Below are 24,739 nucleotides of genomic sequence, written 5' to 3'. Positions count from 1 at the left end.
CTGTGAGTGTCTGTGTCTTTGATATTAAATGTACTTGATAATGAGGTTGGGAAGCCACAATAACACCGCCCGGAGCCAGAAGCAGACACAGACAGATCCTTTATGTTAACTTTTACAACTAAACAAATGGTCTGTGGGAAAATGAATAGAAAAGAACGACAAAGCAAGCCAGGAAAGCTGTTTGAAAAGCAACAGAACAAAAATGTTTCCACCTTTTGTCTGTGTTAAATACGGGTGTGTTTTGTTACTATGTTAAGTCATTAAAATGAGAAAGGCCATGTAAAAGTTGTGTGAACATGTGTTTGTGCAGATGTGACTACATACAGAGAGAACCAACTTCTTTCAAATCAGCCTGAGCAGATCTATATATAAGCAAGTTTCCTCTGTTGAACTTTGCTGTCTCCTGATAACACACTGAGTTTATTTCACTGTGACACACACACACACACACACACACACACACACACACACACACACACACACACACACACACACACACACACACACAAAGCAGGTGTAGCCTCCAGATAACCAGAATCAGCCGTGAGAGGAAAAATATAACATGGCTGAGAAAAGCAAACAGTGCTGACAGGAGGAAAGTGGCTCATGTGATACACTTTCAGATTTGATGAAGAGACTAAACTCAAGAAAATAGTGAAAAGAAAGTGAGAAAAACAGCCCTCACTGCAATTTGATATATGAACTTAAGGAACAATGCAAATTCAACACATGGGTCATGGAGAGGCTCAAAAAGAAGTTACTGTCGTTTTCTGCCAAACACCTGAAATATGTGGAAGTACAATGTTCGTCTGCAAAAGCCTGGTATTTCACTCTTTTGATGCCATTCACCATCCAAAATGTCTGATACTGAATGCAATATTTCCTTTTCGCACATATTTAAACCTGATTTAAGCATTTTACTTCTTACTTATATTTTATATAGAAAAATAAATAATATTGATATTGATTACATTTATACTTTTCATGGACTTTATCATTTTTGTTCAAACTCATAACTTTTCTGAACACAAAGAATAATAGAGAATGCACATTTTTATTAATACTTGTCCATAATTTCGCAATAAAAAGACACAACTACAACTACAAAACACACCTTCTGTGAAAAACATAGCAATAGCTTTGACACTTTACCAGTATTTGCACTTAGTAGTTATAAACAAACAAACATCTGTACAGCATTTTGTTTTACCCTTTTTGTGTTAAAAACTTCAATAATCACTCAACATGTGTATTAATTAACAACAAACACCATTTGTAATATTATAGTTATAGTATAGTATAATATAGTTATATATAGTATAGTTACACATGTGTTAATGTAAATGTTCACTCATTAGATCAACTTTTAGATGCATATTTACAGCATTAAACTAGAAGTGAATAGGTTTATATATCATATAAACACTGCATATTTTAGTAAATTTGCAACTATATTTTTTACAGTACATGTATGTTGAGAAAACCCTAAATTTAAAAAAATGTTTATTTAGTTTCATGTTATTTTACATTTACATTAATTTAAAGTCTGTTTTTTTTTTTTTTTTGGTAATTTTACAGAAATATGCATTTACTGAAAAAGTGTCATATTTATAGGAATCTGTCTGCTTATTAAAGTAAATTACCAGGTTTGATTGAAGTTCACAAAAAACCCTCAAACAAGGAGGCCAGATTTTGAAGCTAGTGTGCCATAGTCGGCCTCATCACAGGTGAGGATGACTCAGATTACAGACAGTGGACTCTGGACCACCTGCTGATCAATGCCGGGAAAACCAAGGAGTTGGTGGTGGACTTCCGGAGACGCAGACCCACCACACTGACACCGGTGAACATCCAGGGAGTGGATACTGAGATAGTGGACTCTTATAGGTACCTGGGTGTTCACCTGAATAATAAACTAGACTGGAGCCACAACACTGATGCTCTTTACAGGAAGGGTCAGAGCAGACTCTACCTGCTGAGGTCATTTGGAGTCTTGGGAGTGCTTCTAAAGACCTTCTATGACTCTGTGGTGGCATCCGTCATTTTTTACAGTATGGTATGTTGGAGCAGCAGTTTATCGACAGCTGACAGGAAGAGGTTGGATAAACTCATCAGGAAGGCCAGCTCTGTTCTGGGATGCACCCTGGACCCAGTGCAGGTGGTGGGAGACAGAAGGACTCTGGCCAAAATAACATCTCTGATGGACAGAGTCTCCCACCCCATGCATGTAAATGTTGCTGCAGAGCTGCTTCAGTGACAGACCGCTGCATCCTCGATGCATGAAGGAGCGTTTCTGCAGGTCCTTCCTCCCTGCAGCTGTCAGACTGCACAATCAGAACTGCTCCCAACAAACACAGAGGTTTACATCAGCGCTGTAACAACTTCTACTGTTATAACTGCACATTGCTTTCTTAGCTTATATATACACTAACTTATTGGAAGTTACATGTCTACTTTTTAACGCTGAGGTACAATCACACAATCTGCACTTTTCTAATTATTTTAAATATTCTGTGAGATTATTATACTATCTTATGCCACGTTTTACCCCTAATTAAAGATTGTGAAATCACTATGTAGTTTTAGGTTGCATTTTAACTCCTGACTTAGAGGAAGGTGAAAACTATTAGATTTATTAGACTGATCTGGATTACATTAGACTGCTGATTTGTTGTGAATGAATTACATTGTTTTATGATGCATTATACTGCTGATTTATAAGAAATACTGTTTTCAGAGAATCATGGCCTTTTTTGTCTGATTAGGAAGAACAGAACATACCGTAGAGGTTTTCTACCCCATCTCATCAGGAGGAGATAAAACAGGAAGCCAAGGCCGTCACTTAGGCGCCGTAAGAGAGAAAGAATGTGAATGCTTAGTTTGGAAAGGGGCTGAAGCTATCAGAATGTGAGAAACGCTCAGACACTTCGAGATCTGGTGAACACCCTCCTGTCCACATCTCCCGACTAGACGTTAATGCTCAAAGTGTTGTATGGAATAATGAGATGATTGAGCATTTATACACCGAGTGTTGTTCTTCCTTCAGCCCAAAGATCAAAGAATTAGGATATTTAACAATTCTTAACTATTTAAACATCTTTCAGTATCCGGCTCTGTTTGCACACTACAACCTGGGCTTGCCACTTATCTGCACTCTAATTTTTATAACTGTACAGTACTCTGCTTTGGTAACTATTGTCCATGATGTAAATATGTGTCAGGGTTCCTGGGTCATTGACCCAGTGTTTTCTGTTTTGTCATGCTCAGTTTATTTTCACATCTGTGTTTTCTGTGCCAGCATACCGCCTGTGTATTGTGTTCCAGTTATTTCCATGTATCGTTAGTAAGACTAAGTTCAGCTGCGTACTCACCGGTTTCTAATCATTCATCACCCAGCGTGTATTTAAGTCCTCAGTTCCATCCGATCCTTGTCGTGTCATTGATGTACGTCTGATGTTACGTTGTCCTTCCCGTGTGTTCCCTCAGTTCAGTCAGCCGTTCAGTTGTCTAGCCAGTCAGTGTCCGTTCACCCTCTGTTCACCCATTCCCTATAATAAACCTTCACCTACCTGCCAGTCCTGCGTTTGGGTTCCTTCTTCCTCACCTCCACACAACGCCTGACAATATGTAAAAAGGGTGTTTCTGTTCTGTGTTCTGTGTTCTGTTCTGTTTGTGTATGTGTTTTTTTTTTTTTCCCTTGTGGGACAATTAAAGGATTATTCTACTCTATTCTATCTCCACCGGAAGTCAGCACCCCTCCACGTCCTGCTCAGACTGCATGTCTACGTCCATCACCCAAACCACACCGATGCCATCAAAGGTGGCCTCCTGAACTGTGTTGTCGCTGCTGCTTCAGATGCAATTGGCCCCCTGAACTGGTTCTGCGCCAGCACTTCTCATGCAGTCAGTCCACAGAACTGTGTCTGCGCCGTTGCTTCCCATGTGGTTGGTCCCTAGAACTGTTTTTGTTTTATTCTCTGGCTCAAGGTTTTTCTTTTGATTCTGCGTTTCAGTGCCGGCCTCTGGTTTGTGATAGTTCTGTGTCCCGTGTTAGTGTATTCTGTTTTGCTTCCTTCCTGTCTCGTTATTTCAGATTAGTCCCAGCTGTGTTTCCCTCCTGTTTCCCAATCCCTCGTTACTAAACCCTGTGTTTTCCTCTGTCTGTTGTTGCATCTTACACCCTCTTTGACAAGTAACAATTGAAACCAGGAGCACGGAGAAAACACACAGCAAACTCCTAGCATAGGGGCGATCGTGGCTCAAGAGTTAGGAGTTTGCCTTGTAATCAGAAGGTTGCCGGTTCGAGCCCCGGCTTGGACAGTCTCGGCCGTTGTGTCCTTGGGCAAGACACTTCACCCGTTGCCTACTGGTGGTGGTCAGAGGGCCCGGTGGCGCCAGTGTCCGGCAGCCTCGCCTCTGTCAGTGCGCCCCAGGGTGGCTGTGGTTACAATGTAGCTGCCATCACTAGTGTGTGAATGTGTGTGTGAATGGGTGGATGACTGGATGTGTAAAGCACTTTGGGGCCTTAGGGACTAGAAAAAGCGCTATACAACTGCAGGCCATTTACATTTAGTCTCCAGTTTGTTCATGCCTAGTTCTCTGTGTCGGGTCATTACGTTTTGTTTCCTGCATTTTGCATTCGAGTTTTTACAGCATAATAAAAGCTGCCTCTTTTATTTCATTCCCCCATGTATGCATTTGGGTCCATCATCCTTGCCTGCCACACAGCTTACCATGACAGCTACAGGTTTGTCCCACCCTGTCACAAGCTGAGAACAGGGTCTAAATGCCCCAGGCACCCAAGAATCTGACATGGAAGAGGTCCAAGCTACACTGGATCTTTGCCTCCAAGGGTCAACAACCACGCCAGAAAATCCAGCCTTGCACCCTGGAACCAACAAGTACCCACATCCCAGGGAAGGGGAGCCATGTCCAGATCTGCACACACACACACACACACACACACACACACACACACACACACACACACACACACACACACACACACACACACAGTTTCCCTTGCCGCTGACGATTTGAGAAAAGTCCTCACCTTCTCTTCCAAAAGGTTTAAATTTCACACTGTATCCTTGTAAAATGTTTCTAAATACCAAGATTTTAAAGTTAACTGCTTTTTTTTTTACAGTACAGGGTGCCCACCATACACCTTTGTTTCCAGGTGTATGGTGGAAACAAACACCTTTGTTAAAAAGAAAATGTGAAACTGACACAGGTTGGAAAATGGTTTCTAATTTAAATGTTTCACTTCTTAATTATATTTTTATATAATAAAAAATAATTAAAAAAAACGTCGATATTTTTAGTGTGACAAATTTTATTTCAACAAGGACAGATCATTAGAAAGAATGAACATGATTTATTGACGAACAGAATATAGATAAATGTTAGAGTCTGATGACCCGTCCCGGCAGAAAGAACCCCCAGCTGTGAAAGGGATTAGAGCCAGAGCCCGGAGCCTAATGTTGGTGGTGGAGATGAAGGTGGCTTGAATAGAGCTTGAGTGATGAGAGGTGGAGATGGGCCATCTGTGAAGGAGAAAGACAGATGCGCGGTTACATTTGAAGTACGTGGCATCAATGCTGATTGGTCTGGAGAAGGCCAGGAGAAGGTGATTGGACTAGACCAGTGATGACACAAACAGCTTGACAGTGTGGGAAAGTGGACATGATAAAGCTTTGATTCAGCTGGCAGCACATGGAAGCAGAAAGATGTGAGCTCATAGATCTGCCTTACTGAACTTGCGCATAAGCTTTATTTTTAAAAAATTCATTTTATGTAAAATGATAGAAAATGCAAATGCAAGGTGCAAGCCTGTACTTTCACCAGCATTTCACATTTATTATTCACACTTCAGTGTGCCATTGTACACTCAGCAATCAAATTTTAGATATGCATTTACAGTGTAGTAACAGAATACATGTACCAGTGCTATGTGTTTAAAATACAAAATATGAGTAACTGTATTCCGTTACAGTTACCATTTAAAAAGGTGGTATTCAGAATACAGTTACTTTGGGTTAGCTTTTTACTTTGCTGAAATAAAGGGATTACACGGTGGTCTTTCCCGTTTCATATGTTCGGCTATGCCCTTTCTATTTTTGGTAATTCCACGCCGGTGGAAACCCAAACAAAACACGCATTAAGAGGTTCTTTGTCTCAATCTCACCGCCCATGTCACCTTAATGACGTGAAGAAATATTTTTTAAAAGTATTTAAAATGAAGGCAATAGGCAGATGCATTGCCCTAAAGAACGTAGTCTCATAGGCAGTGTAGTCAGTGCTGCAGGCAGAATGGACTGCCATACCCGTTATGTGTCTGTGAGCGAGGGAGGGAGAAAAAGAAAAAGTACGAGCTGTCACCGAGCAGAAACGGGAGCTGGAAGCATGTAAATATAATAATAACCACTGCAGCCAAACAGAGTGCCTGACGAGCCCAGCTGTAAGTAAGCTATTAAGACTCGACTGTACACTGTGTTCGTGTTTTCCTCTGACACAATAAGCTCCATTGGAGCCTTTCGACGCCTCTCTCTGTCTCTCGCTAGCAAAGTTGACCCAGACAACAAAGTAAAGCTATTTTTCAGCTACGAGCTGACATGAACCCGACGTATATATATATATATATATATATATATATATATATATATATATATATATATATATATATATATATATATATATATAGTTTCTTTTCTTTTTTTTTTTTTTTACCTGTGACTCCATAAGTAGGGCTGGCTATCTGTCCACGACGTCCCTCACTTGTGGAGCTCCAACAGCTCCAACAATTTCTTGGCGACGTAGGGCATAGGTTGTGTCCATGAGCTTGCCTATGACACATTTGAGGCTACGAAGAAATACAAACATGTGCCTAATTACCGTGATGATAACACACTCATGTTGTTTAGCATTGTTCGTTTCATGCTAGCACACGCATAGACAAAGCTCAACAGCGTAAACTACTGACTGTGTAACGCGGACACTTATTGAAATAAGTATACTCACAATACGCATGTGCATTACCAGCGAATACGACAACCGGTAGAAATGGACAGCAGGGATAACAAGTTTTCGGCTTTTGGTTGTAATTTGAAGTAACATCACATATTTGTCACATTCAATAACTTCTAAAGTTACAATTACTTATATTCGAATTTATTTATAACAAACATTCACTGTGCACAAAGTACAAATATATTTCCAGTTAAAAATACAAAAAAGACTGTTTATTGAAATTAAATTTAAACAAAACAAAACAAAAAACACGTTAGACTTACCAAATTCAGGGCTGTTGATGAAAAAACTAAGGTGGTGGTCGTGATGGTTTGAAGTTGGGGACCCTTAATCCACACGGGCTGGCCAAATCTTCCCCGCATCAAGGCAAATTCAAGATGGCTGACTCAGCTTTCCTGAAGGAGCGACAAGACTCCACCCACCAGAACGTTACTAATACATGCTTCCTAAACTTTTTGAGCGTTCCAAACAAATTAGCTATAATTTATTGAGCCCTATTCAATTAAAGTTGCATAAAGGTCAACAGAGCTCAATACTATAGTTTGGTCAACTGCAAAATGACATTTGAGTGTTATGACCTTATTAGTTATGAGCTAGAACAACTGTTAGGGATTCCAGTGTTTCTTTAAAAGACTGTATGTAAGTTTAGCAAGGCTAAATAACTGTTTATACTTTTTGTAGTCAAAAAGTTATACTTTTACAAATGTTTGTTGGCCATAAATAAATGGTGACATGTTTTAAACTTTACAACAAGGCTCACTTTTGGCATTTATAAATGTGTATTAGTCATTAATAAATGGTGTTATGCTTTACAGTTTACATTAAGTCTCCCATTTGGCATTTTTAAATTTTTATTAGTCATTAAAGAATGGTGTTATGCTTTACAATTTACAATAAGACGCACTTTTGGCATTTATAAATGTTTATTAATCCTTAATGATTGATGCAAAAGTTCCTTTTCCAGGCAGCAGTGAGACAGATAAAAAATTATCCCCCTCAACTTTTGTCACTCCTTAAAAAGAAAAAAAAAAACACTATAAACTTTGAATGTCTTTTCATTGCTCTCACTTGTTCCCAACTCTTCTATGATTCTATGTGAATGTGAGAGTGAATGAATAGTGGAATTGTACAGCGCTTTGAGGTTCTCGAAAAGCGCTATATAAATGCAATCCATTATTATTATTATTATTACCCTCTCACTGCACACATCTTCTTTTATCTTTCATCTCTCTTTCTGACTTTCTCTTTCTATTTTGTTTTATGGTCCCCAACAGTGCCATCCAATGGAGATTGCTTTTCTGTCAATTCAGTTTCTATTAATCTGGCATTGTGGCTTCTGGTATACATGTGGGTGTATGTTTGTGTGTGTGTGTGTGTCTGTAATCAAACTAACCACCTGCCTCCTCAACCAACAGTTTTCACCAAGGAAGTAGCTGTGGTTAGAGCAAGTGAGATGGAGGCTGAGGGCATTGTGGTGCAAGGTTCTGAGTGCCCAATTGTGCATTTGTGGTTTGCGTATATGTAGCAGGGGTTAGAGAGTAAGTGAATCAGCTCTACTTTACCAAGCCTCACAGCAGGTTACACTCTTAGACCACTGTGACCACGAGTGTGTGTGTATACAGTATTATTTGTGTTATGAGGACAGGAAGCTGAGTACATGGTCACATTGTACAAAAACCTCCCTTTTAGAGACTAAAAGCAAGCAGGTTGGTGTTATTCCTTTGAAGGAGATCTGAAAAACAATACTCGTCATATCAGGGTGAAAAACGTCTGAGTTGAATATGGCTTTAGAATACAGATTCTCCTGACTCCTGACACCTGAGATGAGGGGCTCCTGTGCAATTATACTTTTAGGGACTTGGTTGAATTCATTCATTTCTGATGATGTCATGGGTGTGGGCATTTACCTAAAATATTGAATGAACTCAAATCTCAGTTACCTTGAATTCAAGGTCAAGGTCAGAGGTCAACTTATCTGAAAATCACCTAGCATAATCAAACTTATACCCTACGTATATCTACAGAAAGGTAAAGGCGTAGCACTGGCAGCTGCCAGTTTTTCCTCTACCACAGCACCACACATTGTTGGCAGAGTAAGGCAGTCTCACTGTCATTGCCAAGATTTGAATGTTGAGCGTTGATGTCCCCCAGCAGAACAATGGAGTCCCTAGATGAAGCACTCTCCAGCCAGTGACTCCAATAAGGCTGTGTACTCTAAGCTGACATTTGCCGCATAGGCATAAATGACATAATGACAACATAAAATGTACGTGAACAAGTATTCACACCCTTTGGTCAATACTTTGTTGGAGCACCTTTGGGAGAAACTAAACCCTCAAGTCTTTTTGAGTATGATGCTACAAGCTTGGTCCGCCTATTTTTGGGCAGTTTCTCCCGTTCTTCTTTGCAGAACCTCTCAAGCTCCATCAGGTTGGATGGGCAGCTCTGGTGCACAGTAATGTCTTCTCCAATCATATTTGATTGGGTTTATTGTTGGGCTCTGGCTCATCAACTCAAGGAGTGAAGAAGTCCAGAAGAACATAAACAACTTTTTTTGGATTTCCTTACTTGGACGCTTGAGCATGCATCAAACCACTCAAGGACATTTACAGAATGGTTCTGAAGCCACTCCTTTGTTATTTTGGCTGTATTCTTAGGTTTTCCTCATGGCATTTTATATTGTAAGGTAAAGACCCTACAGTAATACAGAGAAAGCAGAGATAAGTCTTCACCTCAGTCTGAGGTCCAGAGCACTTTAGAGCAGGTTATCATCAAGGATGTCTCTTTAGATTGCCGCATTTACTGAAGAATGGCTTCCATCTGGCTACTCTACCCTATAGGCTGATGGTGGTGTGCTGCATAAATGCTTGTCTTTCTGGAAGGTTCCCCTCTCTCCACAAAGGAACACTGGACTGGGGGTTGGGGTTGAAGCCCAATCACTCCGATTGGTCGGAGGGCCAGCTCTAGAAAGAGTCCTGGTGGTTCTAAAGGTTTTTTCTTTATGGATGGTGGAGGCCACTAGATAGTGGGGTCTTCAGTGCTGCAGAGATTCTTTCTTTGCTTACTCAGATCTACAGGGAGTGCAGAATTATTAGGCAAATGAGTATTTTGTCCACATCATCCTCTTCATGCATGTTGTCTTACTCCAAGCTGTATAGGCTCGAAAGCCTACTACCAATTAAGCATATTAGGTGATGTGCATCTCTGTAATGAGAAGGGGTGTGGTCTAATGACATCAACACCCTAAATCAGATGTGCATAATTATTAGGCAACGTCCTTTCCTTTGGCAAAATGGGTCAAAAGAAGGACTTGACAGGCTCAGAAAAGTAAAAAATAGTGAGATATCTTGCAGAAGGATGCAGCAGTCTCAAAATTGCAAAGCTCCTGACGTGTGATCATCGAACAATCAAGCGTTTCATTCAAAATAGTCAACAGGGTCGCAAGAAGCGTGTGGAAAAACCAAGGCGCAAAATAACTGCCCATGATCTGAGAAAAGTCACGCGTGCAGCTGCCAAGATGCCTCTTGCCACCAGTTTGGCCATATTTCAGAGCTGCAACATCACTGGAGTGCCCAAAAGCACAAGGTGTGCAATACTCAGAGACATGGCCAAGGTAAGAAAGGCTGAAAGACGACCACCACTGAACAAGACACACAAGCTGAAAGGTCAAGACTGGGCCAAGAAATATCTCAAGACTGGTTTTTCTAAGGTTTTATGGACTGATGAAATGAGAGTGAGTCTTGATGGGCCAGATGGATGGGCCCGTGGCTGGATTGGTAAAGGGTAGAGAGCTCCAGTCCGACTCAGACGCCAGCAAGGTGGAGGTGGAGTACTGGTTTGGGCTGGTATCATCAAAGATGAGCTTGTGGGGCCTTTTTGGGTTGAGGATGGAGTCAAGCTCAACTCCCAGTCCTACTGCCAGTTTCTGGAAGACACCTTCTTCAAGCAGTGGTACAGGAAGAAGTCTGCATCCTTCAAGAAAAACATGATTTTCATGCAGGACAATGCTCCATCACACGCGTCCAAGTACTCCACAGCGTGGCTGGCAAGAAAGGGTATAAAAGAAGAAAAACTAATGACATGGCCTCCTTGTTCACCTGATCTGAACCCCATTGAGAACCTGTGGTCCATCATCAAATGTGAGATTTACAAGGAGGGAAAACAGTACACCTCTCTGAACAGTGTCTGGGAGGCTGTGGTTGCTGCTGCACGCAACGTTGATGGTGAACAGATCAAAACACTGACAGAATCCATGGATGGCAGGCTTTTGAGTGTCCTTGCAAAGAAAGGTGGCTATATTGGTCGCTGATTTGTTTTTGTTTTGTTATTGAATGTCAGAAATGTATATTTGTGAATGTGGAGATGTTATATTGGTTTCACTGGTAAAAATAAATAATTGAAATGGGTATATACATTGGGGCAAAAAAGTATTTAGTCAGCCACCGATTGTGCAAGTTCCCCATCTTAAAATGATGACAGAGGTCAGTAATTTGCACCAGAGGTACACTTCAACTGTGAGAGACAGAATGTGAAAAAAAAATCCATGAATTCACATGGTAGGATTTGTAAAGAATTTATTCGTAAATTAGGGTGGAAAATAAGTATTTGGTCACCTCAAACAAGGAAAATCTCTGGCTCTCACAGACCTGTAACGTCTTCTGTAAGAAGCTTTTCTGTCCCCCACTCGTTACCTGTATGAATGGCACCTGTTTGAACTCATCATCTGTATAAAAGACACCTGTCCACAGCCTCAAACAGTCAGACTCCAAACTCCGCCATGGCCAAGACCAAAGAGCTTTCAAAGGACACCAGGAAAAGTATTGTAGACCTGCACCAGACTGGGAAGAGTGAATCTACAATAGGCAAGCAGCTTGGTGTGAAAAAATCAACTGTGGGAGCAATCATCAGCAAATGGAAGACATACAAGACCACTGATAATCTCCCTCGATCTGGGGCTCCACGCAAGATCTCATCCTGTGGGGTCAAAATGATCACGAGAACGGTGAGCATAAGTGCATATGAGAGCATGAGGGTGGGAATGGATGTTTGTATATGTGTGTGCCTGTATTTCTGTGTCTATATGTCAGGTTGGGTGTCAGGCGTCACCTGTCTGGGGACATCTTAGGCCCTCCAAGTTTTGGAGGCCTATCTCCCCCTACCACCACTTCCCTGCCAGTGGCGGACTCCCTCAGACATCGGTGCGTTGGTGGTTCTTTGTGTCCGGGGATGGGCGTCCAGGTACACACCGGCTCACTCCTTGGCGGCCGCTTATCGGGGCCTGGAGCCTGGGGCTCGCTCGGGCCACTTCGGAGGTGGGGTGCCCCCGGCCTCTCGGCCTGGGGCTCGGTCACTCAGGCACGGCTGGCTGCCGGCGGAGCTCACGGGCACGTCACTGCAACTCCCCCTGGCTTCTGATCCGCGGCTGCTGAGTGAGCCCTCATCTGGGACTCTCCTCAGCTCTTTCCGGGACAGTGGCGCGGCTGCCCCTCTGTTGGTCTTCCTTGGTCTCTTGTGTTCTGGGGGCCTCTGGATGTCTGGAGTTTTGATCTCCTCCATACCTGCTTCATACCCTGGAGGATGGGGCTGTGCCCCCCCCCCCACACACACCCTCTAGCAGATTACATGAAGGAACCTTTTAAAAAAAAACAAAAAAACAAGCGCGTCCATGCTCACAGGTGTACACACGGGTGATCACACCCACAAACTACACCCTTTTTGGCTCCTACCTCAAAGCACACTGTGTTCTGTTGATCTTATGTGCTGCACAATAATGTTTAATATTTAGTATTTACTGTCATATTCCCATATATCATTGTGATGTTGTTTATTCTATTACTCTTGTTCTCTTCTGCTTGTTTTCTTTTTTCTTTCTCAGCAGGTGACCCAGGTGATTGATATATGCATTTTTTTTTCTTCTTTTTTTTTTCTGCTCATTCTGTTGGTTTTTGTCTTTTGCCCTTCTCCCCCGTCCCTCTTCTCAGCTGTTTCTCTTTCCCTCTTTCTTTCTCCCCTTCTTTCCCCCAGTCAAGTCTGTCCCGTATTCAGTAAGTGAAAATAAAATGAACAATAAAAGGTGAATCAAATGGACCATTACGGCAAGGCTGGGATGGTCAATTTGGTAAAGTAAATCCGTTGGGCATCTTTCTTTGCCTTTAGACAACAATTCTGATGCAAAAGAGCCAAACGGGACAGGCAAAAAAAAAAGAAAAAAAAAAAAAAGAGAACGGTGAGCAAAGATCCCAGAACCACATGGGGGGACCTGGTGAATGACCTGCAGAGAGCTGGGACCAAAGTAACAAAGGTCACCATCAGTAACACACTACAACGGCAGGGAATCAAATCCCGCAGTGCCAGACGTGTTCCGCTGCTGAAGCCAGTGCATGTCCAGGCCCGTCTGAAGTTTGCCAGAGAGCACATGGATGATACAGCAGAGGATTGGGAGAATGTCATGTGGTCAGATGAAACCAAAGTAGAACTTTTTGGTATAAACTCAACTCGTCGTGTTTGGAGGAAGAAGAATACTGAGTTGCATCCCAAGAACACCATACCTACTGTGAAGCATGGGGGTGGAAACATCATGCTATGGGGCTGTTTTTCTGCCAAGGGGACAGGACGACTGATCTGTGTTAAGGACAGAATGAATGGGGCCATGTATCGTGAGATTTTGAGCCAAAACCTCCTTCCATCAGTGAGAACTTTGAAGATGAAACGAGGCTGGGTCTTCCAACATGACAATGATCCAAAACACACCGCCGGGCAACAAAGGAGTGGCTCCGTAAGAAGCATTTGAAAGTCCTGGAGTGGCCTAGCCAGTCTCCAGACCTCAACCCCATAGAAAATCTGTGGCGAGAGTTGAAAGTCCGTGTTGCTCGGCGACAGCCCCAAAACATCACTGCTCTCGAGAAGATCTGCATGGAGGAATGGGCCAAAATACCAGCTACTGTGTGTGCAAACCTGCAAGACCTATAGTAAACGTTTGACCTCTGTTATTGCCAACAAAGGTTATGTTACAAAGTATTGAGTTGTATTTTTGTTATTGACCAAATACTTATTTTCCACCCTGATTTACGAATAAATTCTTTACAAATCCTACCATGTGGATTCATGGATTTTTTTTCACATTCTGTCTCTCACAGTTGAAGTGTACCTCTGGTGCAAATTACTGACCTCTGTCATCATTTTAGGTGGGGGAACTTGCACAATCGGTGGCTGACTAAATACTTTTTTGCCCCACCGTATTTGTTTTTTGTTAAGTTGCCTAATAATTATGCACAGTAATAGTCACCTGCACACACAGATATCCCCCTAAAATAGCTAAAACTAAAAACAAACTAAAAACTACTTCCAAAAACATTCAGCTTTGATATTAATGAGTTTTTTGGGTTCATTGAGAACATGGTTGTTGTTCAATAATAAAATTATTCCACAAAAATACAACTTGCCTAATAATTCTGCACTCCCTGTATGCCTCAATACAGTCCTGTCTTGCAGGTCTACATACTTGAAATAATAATAATAATAATAATAATAATAATAATAATAATAATAATAATAATAATAATCCGAATGTTGATGAAATTATTACTGATAATATAGGAAAATTACTCACCTCACTAGCATCAAAAGTAATTTGGAGAATTGGGGGAAGCTACTTTTGATATTAAATCAAATTCAAATCAAATCAAATTCAAATTTTATTTGTCACGTACACAGTCATACACAGTACGATATGTAGTGAAATGCTTGGACAACTGCTCGTGACCTAAAGAAAACAAAAAAAGGAAAAGGCTATGAATAAGATAGGAAATAAATATGAAAAATTAAAAAGGGTAAATTTAACTAGGAAGGAATAGAATATAAATTAAGGTTAAAAATGAAATAACTGTACAACACAAATTAGAATGAAGGGTAAATTTAACTGGGAAGAATAAGATAAAGATAAATATATAAATTAAAGTTGAAAATAAAATAACTGTACAACAAAATACACAATATAGAACTATATAAGAATGTATGAAGAAATCTAAATATAAATAAATATATACACAATAACAGCAGCTGTACAAGTATTAACCGGAAATGAAGAATATAGTGACCAGTGTTGTGCAAAACCAAAGTCCAGAAAGTCCAGTGTGTGTGTAAGAACTGTATGTGTGGGTCAGTACTGTGTGGTGGTGTGATTGAGAGACCGCATCGCCTGCGGGAAGAAGCTCCTCCTCAGTCTCTCTGTGTTGGTCTTCAGGGAGCGGAATCGCTTTCCTGACCTCAACAGAGAGAACAGTCTGTTGTTGGGATGGCTGAGGTCCTTCACGATCTTCCTGGCCTTGGTCCAGCACCGCCTGCTGTAGATTGAGTGCAGGTCAGGGAGCTCGGAGCAGATGGTGCGCTCAGCTGACCGCACAACCCTCTGTAGAGCTCGTCTGTCCTGCATGGTGCTGTTCCCGAACCAGGTTAAGATGTTTCCCGCCAGGATGCTCTCTATGGTGCAGGAGTAAAAGTTCCTGAGCACCTTGGAGGGCAGTTGGAAGTCTCTCAAGCGTCTGAGGTGGTAGAGACGCTGTCGGGCCTTTTTCACCACGGTGTTGATGTGACAGGACCATGACAGGTCCTGCGTGATGTGAACTCCGAGGTATTTGAAGCTGTCCACTCTCTCCACTGGGCACTCGTTGATGACGGGGGTCTGGTAGTTCCTCTCCTGCTTAGTGCTGAAGTCCACTATCAGCTCCTTTGTCTTACTGACGTTTAGAAGGAGGTTGTTCCTCTGGCACCAGTTCTCCAGATTCCTAATCTCCTTCAGGTAGGCCGTCTCGTTGTTATCAGAGATCAGGCCCACCACGACGGTGTCGTCAGCAAACTTGATGATGGTGGTGGAGCTGGTAGTGGCCACACAGTTTATGGGGTAAAGTAAATACAATAAAGATGGTAGTAGCTTCTCAGATCAATTATTTCACTGGAACAATGCCCATCTGTATTCTGCCACAGAACTTTTTATTTTATTTATTTGAACAACTCTCCTGTCTAATACACATACAGTTTCTTCAGAAAAATACAGTACTAAGAGAGTCACAAACTTAAGGAGAAAGAAAAAACAAGGCAGAGGAATCAGAAAGAAAAAGTAACAAACAATGTCTATATTAGGGGGTGCAACGATACTCGTATCGATATTGAACCGTTCGATACAGTGCTTTCGGTTTGGTACGCATATGTATCGAACAATACAAAATTTTATATATTTTATTTTATTTTATCAACTTTTCTTCTGTCGATGCTGTCTGTGTTGAGAGCTCAGTGGATCTGAATTCGACTTATCCGCCTAGGCTGCACTGTCGAGCGCAGACCCACTGAGCGCAGCGCAAGCTAGCGAGACAGAAGTTAAGCTCTCATTGCAACACGGCAAATTGAACCTCCCCCATCCTCATTCAGATCTGGCCTTTGGAACTATTTTGGTCTTCATGTGAAATATGACCGTGAAGGTGAGCGCGTCATGGACAAAAGTAAAACAGTATGTCGGATGTGCTACGCAATGCTCAATGACATTGGTGGGAACTACTGCGTTAGCGCAGTTTGCTCGTTAACGTGTTGACGCACGGGGCGATCTGCGGTAGCGCAGTTAACAGAGATTTGCCATGTTGTGGCGTTAACGTCATTTCAGATTAACGCTGACAGGACTAGTGGGAACACAACGAATATGACTGCACATTTACTCCGACATCATCCTAGTGCAAAGACAAGTGGAAGCAGACAAAAACAACAAGCACGCATGCTACAAACTTTACCCGAGTCATTTAGACAGCCGTTAGCACATGATTCTCCTTATGGGGACCTGATATGTTTAATATGCTGCTGAGAATATAGCCCAGAAGAAGCGTATAGTATAGCTTTTATTTTGGAAGGAGACATTTCTCTGTAATAAACTCTCTTTTCCAAAGATGAGTGATTTCTCCATCAGATAGATTTTTTTTTTATTATTTTATTGTTTCAGCAACATTAAATTTAAAAACTGTACTTTTGAGTTAAAATATATATTTATAATTTTAATAAATGACAAATTAAAAAGGCATGAACATTTTCTGTATCGAAAAAATACCGAATCGTGACACCAAAGTATCGAATTGAACCGAGAATTTTGTGTATCGTTGCACCCCTAATATATACATATATGTGTATATATATATACACATATATATATATACACATATATATATATACACATATATATATACCATATATACAGTGGGGCAAAAAAGTATTTAGTCAGCCACCGATTGTGCAAGTTCCCCCACCTAAAATGATGACAGAGGTCAGTAATTTGCACCAGAGGTACACTTCAACTGTGAGAGACAGAATGTGAAAAAAAAATCCATGAATCCACATGGTAGGATTTGTAAAGAATTTATTCGTAAATCAGGGTGGAAAATAAGTATTTGGTCACCTCAAACATGGAAAATCTCTGGCTCTCACAGACCTGTAACGTCTTCTGTAAGAAGCTTTTCTGTCCCCCACTCGTTACCTGTATGAATGGCACCTGTTTGAACTCATCATCTGTATAAAAGACACCTGTCCACAGCCTCAAACAGTCAGACTCCAAACTCCGCCATGGCCAAGACCAAAGAGCTTTCGAAGGACACCAGGAAAAGTATTGTAGACCTGCACCAGACTGGGAAGAGTGAATCTACAATAGGCAAGCAGCTTGGTGTGAAAAAATCAACTGTGGGAGCAATCATCAGAAAATGGAAGACATACAAGACCACTGATAATCTCCCTCGATCTGGGGCTCCACGCAAGATCTCATCCCGTGGGGTCAAAATGATCATGAGAACGGTGAGGAAAGATCCCAGAACCACACGGGGGGACCTGGTGAATGACCTGCAGAGCTGGGACCAAAGTAACAAAGGTCACCATCAGTAACACACTACAACGGCAGGGAATCAAATCCCGCAGTGCCAGACGTGTTCCGCTGCTGAAGCCAGTGCATGTCCAGGCCCGTCTGAAGTTTGCCAGAGAGCACATGGATGATACAGCAGAGGATTGGGAGAATGTCATGTGGTCAGATGAAACCAAAGTAGAACTTTTTGGTATAAACTCAACTCGTCGTGTTTGGAGGACGAAGAATACTGAGTTGCATCCCAAGAACACCATACCTACTGTGAAGCATGGGGGTGGAAACATCATGCTATGGGGCTGTTTTTCTGCCAAGGGGACAGGACGACTGATCCGTGTTAAGGACAGAATGAATGGGGCCATGTATCGTGAGATTTTGAGCCAAAACCTCCTTCCATCAGTGAGAACTTTGAAGATGAAACGAGGCTGGGTCTTCCAACATGACAATGATCCAAAACACACCGCCCGGGCAACAAAGGAGTGGCTCCGTAAGAAGCATTTGAAAGTCCTGGAGTGGCCTAGCCAGTCTCTAGACCTCAACCCCATAGAAAATCCCAAAAACCCCAAAACATCACTGCTCTCGAGAAGATCTGCATGGAGGAATGGGCCAAAATACCAGCTACTGTGTGTGCAAACCTGGTAAAGACCTATAGTAAACGTTTGACCTCTGTTATTGCCAACAAAGGTTATTTTACAAAGTATTGAGTTGTATTTTTGTTATTGACCAAATACTTATTTTCCACCCTAATTTACGAATAAATTCTTTACAAATCCTACCATGTGGATTCATGGATTTTTTTTTCACATTCTGTCTCTCACAGTTGAAGTGTACCTCTGGTGCAAATTACTGACCTCTGTCATCATTTTAGGTGGGGGAACTTGCACAATCGGTGGCTGACTAAATACTTTTTTGCCCCACTGTATATGGTATATATATATATATATATATATATATATATATATATATATATATATATATATATATATATACCATATATATATATATACCATATATACCATATATATATATATATATACCATATATATATATATATATATATATATATATATATATATATATATATATCTTCATCTTAGCCTGTTCATCTAAGATGAACAGGCACATGGGTCAATACATGAGCGGGACACAGAAAGGAATTGGCAAGAATACCAGAGGCGCAAAACACCAGCTACTGGTAGACAGAACAATCAGCCGAGACTGCAAGACCAGACTGACCAACCTGTGCACTGCCTGGATTGATTACAAGAAGGCCTATGACTCAATGCCCCACAGCTGGATACTGGAATGCCTAGAATTGTACAAGATCAATGGGACCCTAAGAGCCTTCATCAGGAACTCAATGGGGATGTGGCGTACAACACTAGAGGCCAACTCCAAGCCCATAGCACAAGTCACCATCAAGTGCGGGATCTACCAAGGAGATGCTCTGTCCCCACTGCTGTTCTGCATAGGCCTGAACCCCCTCAGTGAGATCATTAACAAGACTGGCTACGGATACCGACTACGGAACGGAGCAGTTGTCAGCCACCTCCTGTACATGGATGACATCAAGCTGTATGCCAAGAGTGAACGAGACATCGATTCACTGATCCACACTACCAGGCTATACAGCAATGACATTGGAATGTCGTTCGGACTGGAGAAGTGTAGTCGGATGGTAACAAAGAGAGGGAAGGTAGTCAGAACTGAGGGGATTGAACTACCAGAAGGCAACATTGCAGACATAGAGGACAGTTACAAGTACTTGGGGATCCCGCAGGCGAATGGGAACCATGAAGAGGCCGCTAGAAAAGCTGCAACCACCAAGTACCTGCAGAGGGTCAGGCAAGTCCTGAGGAGTCAGCTGAATGGTAAGAACAAGATCCGGGCCATCAACACGTACGCCCTGCCCGTGATCAGGTACCCTGCTGGGGTAATAGGCTGGCCAAAGGAGGAGATAGAAGCCACTGACATAAAGACAAGAAAGCTCCTTACCATGCATGGAGGGTTTCACCCCAAGTCCAGCACCCTGAGGCTGTACGCTAAGCGGAAGGAAGGGGGCCGGGGACTGGTGAGTGTCAGCACCACAGTCCAGGATGAGACAACGAACATCCAAGAATACATTGGGAAGATGGCCCCAACTGACCGAGTGCTCAGTGAATACCTCAGGCAGCAGAAACCCAAGAAAGAGGAGGGAGACGAGGAACCATCATGGAAGGACAGGCCCCTGCAGGGCATGTACCACCGGCAGATAGAGGAGGTGGCTGATATCCAGAAATCCTACCAGTGGCTGGACAAAGCTGGACTGAAAGACAGCACAGAGGCACTAATCATGGCAGCACAAGAACAAGCTCTGAGCACAAGATCCATAGAGGCTGGGGTCTATCACACCAGGCAAGACCCCAGGTGCAGGCTGTGTAAAGATGCCCCAGAGACAATCCAGCACATAACAGCAGGGTGCAAGATGCTAGCAGGCAAGGCATACATGGAACGCCATAACCAAGTGGCCGGCATAGTGTACAGGAACATCTGTGCCGAGTATAACCTGGAAGTCCCGAGGTCAAAATGGGAGATGCCCCCAAGGGTGGTGGAGAATGACCGAGCTAAGATCCTGTGGGACTTCCAGATACAGACGGACAAAATGGTGGTGGCTAACCAACCGGACATAGTGGTGGTAGACAAACAGAAGAAGACGGCCGTAGTGATCGATGTAGCGGTTCCGAATGACAGCAATATCAGGAAGAAGGAACACGAGAAGCTGGAGAAATACCAAGGGCTCAGAGAAGAGCTCGAGAGGATGTGGAGGGTGAAGGTAACGGTGGTCCCCGTGGTAATCGGAGCACTAGGTGCGGTGACTCCCAAGATAGGCGAGTGGCTCCAGCAGATCCCGGGAACAACATCGGAGATCTCTGTCCAGAAGAGCGCAGTCCTGGGAACAGCTAAGATACTGCGCAGGACCCTCAAGCTCCCAGGCCTCTGGTAGAGGACCCGAGCTTGAAGGATAAACCGCCCGCAGGGGCGTGCTGGGTGTTTTTTTTTTTTTTTTATATACCATATATATATATACCATATATATATATGGTGTATATATATATATATATATATATATATATATATATACCATATTTCCTGGACTACAAAGCTCACCTGAATATTAGCCGCACAAGCTAAAATTAGGGGAAAATCCTGTTTTGTACATACATTAGCCGCACCTGACTAAAAGCTGCAGGTGTTTCAATGTTGACCTAACATATGTAAGAGAATATGCACAAAGGGAAAGAGATGGCTATTTGGAGACACACCCCTTTTATTAATATTTTGAAAAACAAGTTATGGGTACATATTTGCACAACTTTTTAGGTATATGTAAAAGTAGCGGTAATTACAAGTACGAAACATGTACTGTGCTTCATAAATGAGTAACAAATGTAGTACATAACAATAACCTACAGCACACCAGAAAAATAGATTCGGCCTACCTTTTAGGCTCAGGTGCAGTGACACGGCTTTAACAAGAAGAAAAGTCAGTCATTCACCATCTTTCTCTTCTTCCTGCGCACTAAAACCACCAAAGTCCTCTTCTCCAGTGTCGGAAACGAACAGGCTCAGGGTGGCTTCGTCATCCACTCTCAGCTTCTTTCCTTCGTTGTCACTTTCAAAACCAAACAAATCCTCGTTGTCAGTGTCAGAGTCGAACACCCTCAGAAGGGCCGTGGCAGTGTCCTCCTCTCCATCATGCAGCAGTCCAGCCCTTCGAAATCCGTTGGTGATCATGGATGTTTTCACAATTACGGTATATATGTATATACAGGGTGGGCCATTTATATGGATACACCGTAATATGGGAATGGTTGGTGATATTAAAGTCCTGTTTGTGGCACATTAGTATATGTGAGGGGGCAAACTCCTCAAGATGGGTGGTGACCATGGTGGCCATTTAGAAGTCAGCCATCTTGGATACAACTTTTGTTTTTCCAATAGGAAGAGGGCCATGTGACACATCACACTTATTGGTAATGTGACAAGAAACACAATGGTGGTCTTGGTTTCAACGTAACTTTATTCTTTCATGAGTTATTTACAAGTTTCTCTTTGTTCACAGCCATTGACATGTCGAAGAGGTTAACATGTGAGGAGCGGATCGAAATTGTGTTGCTATCTGGTGAACGCAGTAACCGGGTCAATGCAGCAGATTTCAATGCAAGACACCCTACGAGACCACCCATCTCCCATGCTACAGTCAGCAAACTGCTTGCTAAGTTTCGTGAAACTGGTTCAGTGTTGGATTTGCCAAAATGTGGATGCAAGAAAACTGTCACTAATGAAGAAACATCAGTGGCTGTCCTAGCTTCATTCAGCAAGAGCCCACAGTGTAGCACTCGCCGCATGTCACTGGAGAGTGGCATTAGTCGAACATCCCTTCAGGGGATATTAGCTACTCACAAATGGCACCCTTACAAACTCCAGCTACTGCAGCATCTCAACGAGGATGACCCAGATCGGTGCACAGAATTTGCAGAATGGGCAAAACAAAAACTGGAACAGGACCCTCAGTTCACGCAGAAGATTTTGTTCAGTGATGAGGCAAACTTTTATGTGAATGGTGTTAACAAACAAAACCACCGCTATTGGTCTGACACTAGCCCACATTGGATGGATCCCTCCAAGACTGTTGGACCAACAAAAGTGATAGTTTGGTGTGGTATATGGGGTACAACGATAGTGGGTCCATTCTTCATCAATGGAAACCTCAAGGCCACTGGATATTTGAAATTGCTACATGATGATGTGTTTCCCTCTTTATGCACTGAAGCTGGCACGTTCCCTGAGTTTTTCCAGCAAGATGATGCACCACCACATTATGGGTGCAGGTCCGAGCATTCCTAGATGAACAGTTTCCTGGAAAGTGGATTGGTTTTCGTGGGCCAGTTGAATGGCCCCCAAGGTCTCCCGATCTGACCCCTTAGACTTTTATGTTTGGGGTCATCTGAAGGCAATTGTCTATGGTGTGAAGATACGAGATGTGCAGCACCTGAAACTACGGATACTGGATGCCTGTGCTGGCATTTCTCCTGCAGTGTTGCTATCAGTGTGTGAAGAGTGGGAGAAGAGGGTTGCATTGACAATCCAACACAATGCTGCAATGACCCGGTTACTGCGTTCACCAGATAGCAACACAATTTCGATCCGCTCCTCACGTGTTAACCTCTTTGACATGTCAATTGCTGTGAACAAAGAGAAACTTGTAAATAACTCATGAAAGAATAAAGTTATGTTGAAACCAAGACCACCATTGTTTTTCTTGTGACATTACCAATAAATTTGATGTGTCACATGGCCCTCTTCCAATTGAAAAAACAAAAGTTGTATCCAAGATGGCTGACTTCTAAATGGCCACCATGGTCACCACCCATCTTGAGGAGTTTGCCCCCTCACATTTACTAATGTGCCACAAACAGGACTTTAATATCACCAACCATTCCCATGTTACAACACAGCACAATAACTGCTGCTATTAAAGTGGTTAATGACATTGTTGATTCAATGGACTGCAAAAAATACTGTGCTGCTCTTTTTCTTGACTTTGACCATTCTTTGACAGTTGACCATGCTATTTTATTAAATAGACTAAACAATATTGGTCTATCTGTAAATGCTGTAAGTTGGTTTTCAAATTACTTGTCAGCAAGAAAACAGTGTGTCCGTGCTGCTGGGTCTTCTTCCTCTTTTCTCTCAGTATCCAAAGGAGTTCCGCAGGGTTCCATATTAGGACCATTGCTATTTTCTCTTTACATAAACAACCTTTGTGATAATTTGTCAAATGCAGCATTTCATCTTTATGCAGATAATACAATTATTTATTGTTCATCCCCTTCAGTAGCACAAACCCTGCAATTTCTGCAGTCTGCCTTTGATGTTGTTCAGTCCCATTTAACTCAACTTAAGTTGGTGTTAAATCCAGAGAAATCCAAGTTCATGTTATTCTCAAATGGCAAAGAGTTGTTAGCTACGTCTCCTAAGATTAAAACAATTCAAGGATCTGAAATTGAAATGGTCACATCTTACAAGTATCTAGGGATCATTATAGAGCAGAATTTGTCATTTAAGACTCACATTCAAAGGCTTGTGTCGAAGTTAAAACTAAAACTAGGTTACTTTTTTAGAAACCAATCCTGTTTTTCCCTCCAAGTGAGAAAACATTTGATTCGTGCAACCTTTTTACCTTTATTGGATTATGGTGACCTGCTTTTTATGAATGCACCTGCCCACTACCTAAAGAGGTTGGATACTGTGTACCATTGTGCTTTACGTTTTATTACTGGCTATGGAAGTCGTGTACATCATTGTTCTTTGTATGCTGCTGCTAAATGTCCATCTTTGCATATTCGTAGACTCTTCCATTGGTTGATTTTTATCTATAAATCTCTCCTTGGGCTGGTTCCATCTTATTTATGTATTTATATGTGTAAAAACCACAACCAATACAACCTTCGTTCGAACAAAATCATACAATTGATTGTCCCAAAAATCAGAACAGAATTGGGGAAAAGGGCTTTTAAATACGCTGCCCCTGCTTCCTGGAATAATCTGCAGAAGGAACTGAAATTATCAGAATTGGTTACCTTGGGAGAGTTTAAGTCTGTCTTAAAGGAATGAGAGAACAGCTCTTTTACTCAGTGTGATTGTTTTTAATGTACTCTTAATTTGATCTGTCATTGTATATTTTACACATGTTTGTATGGGATATTGTATTTGTTTTAAATGTTATGTACCTATGTGGTATGTGACTTTTGTTGCTATGATGCCAGGTCTCTCTTGTAAATGAGA

This window comes from Diplotaxodon limnothrissa, linkage group LG23 (genome assembly GCF_057381915.1).
Source record: "Diplotaxodon limnothrissa isolate DT_005_m linkage group LG23, D_limnothrissa_male_GT1.1, whole genome shotgun sequence".
Lineage (NCBI taxonomy): Eukaryota > Metazoa > Chordata > Actinopteri > Cichliformes > Cichlidae > Diplotaxodon > Diplotaxodon limnothrissa.
The sequence above is the reverse complement of the archived record's forward strand: the minus strand, read 5'-3'. Positions refer to the sequence as shown.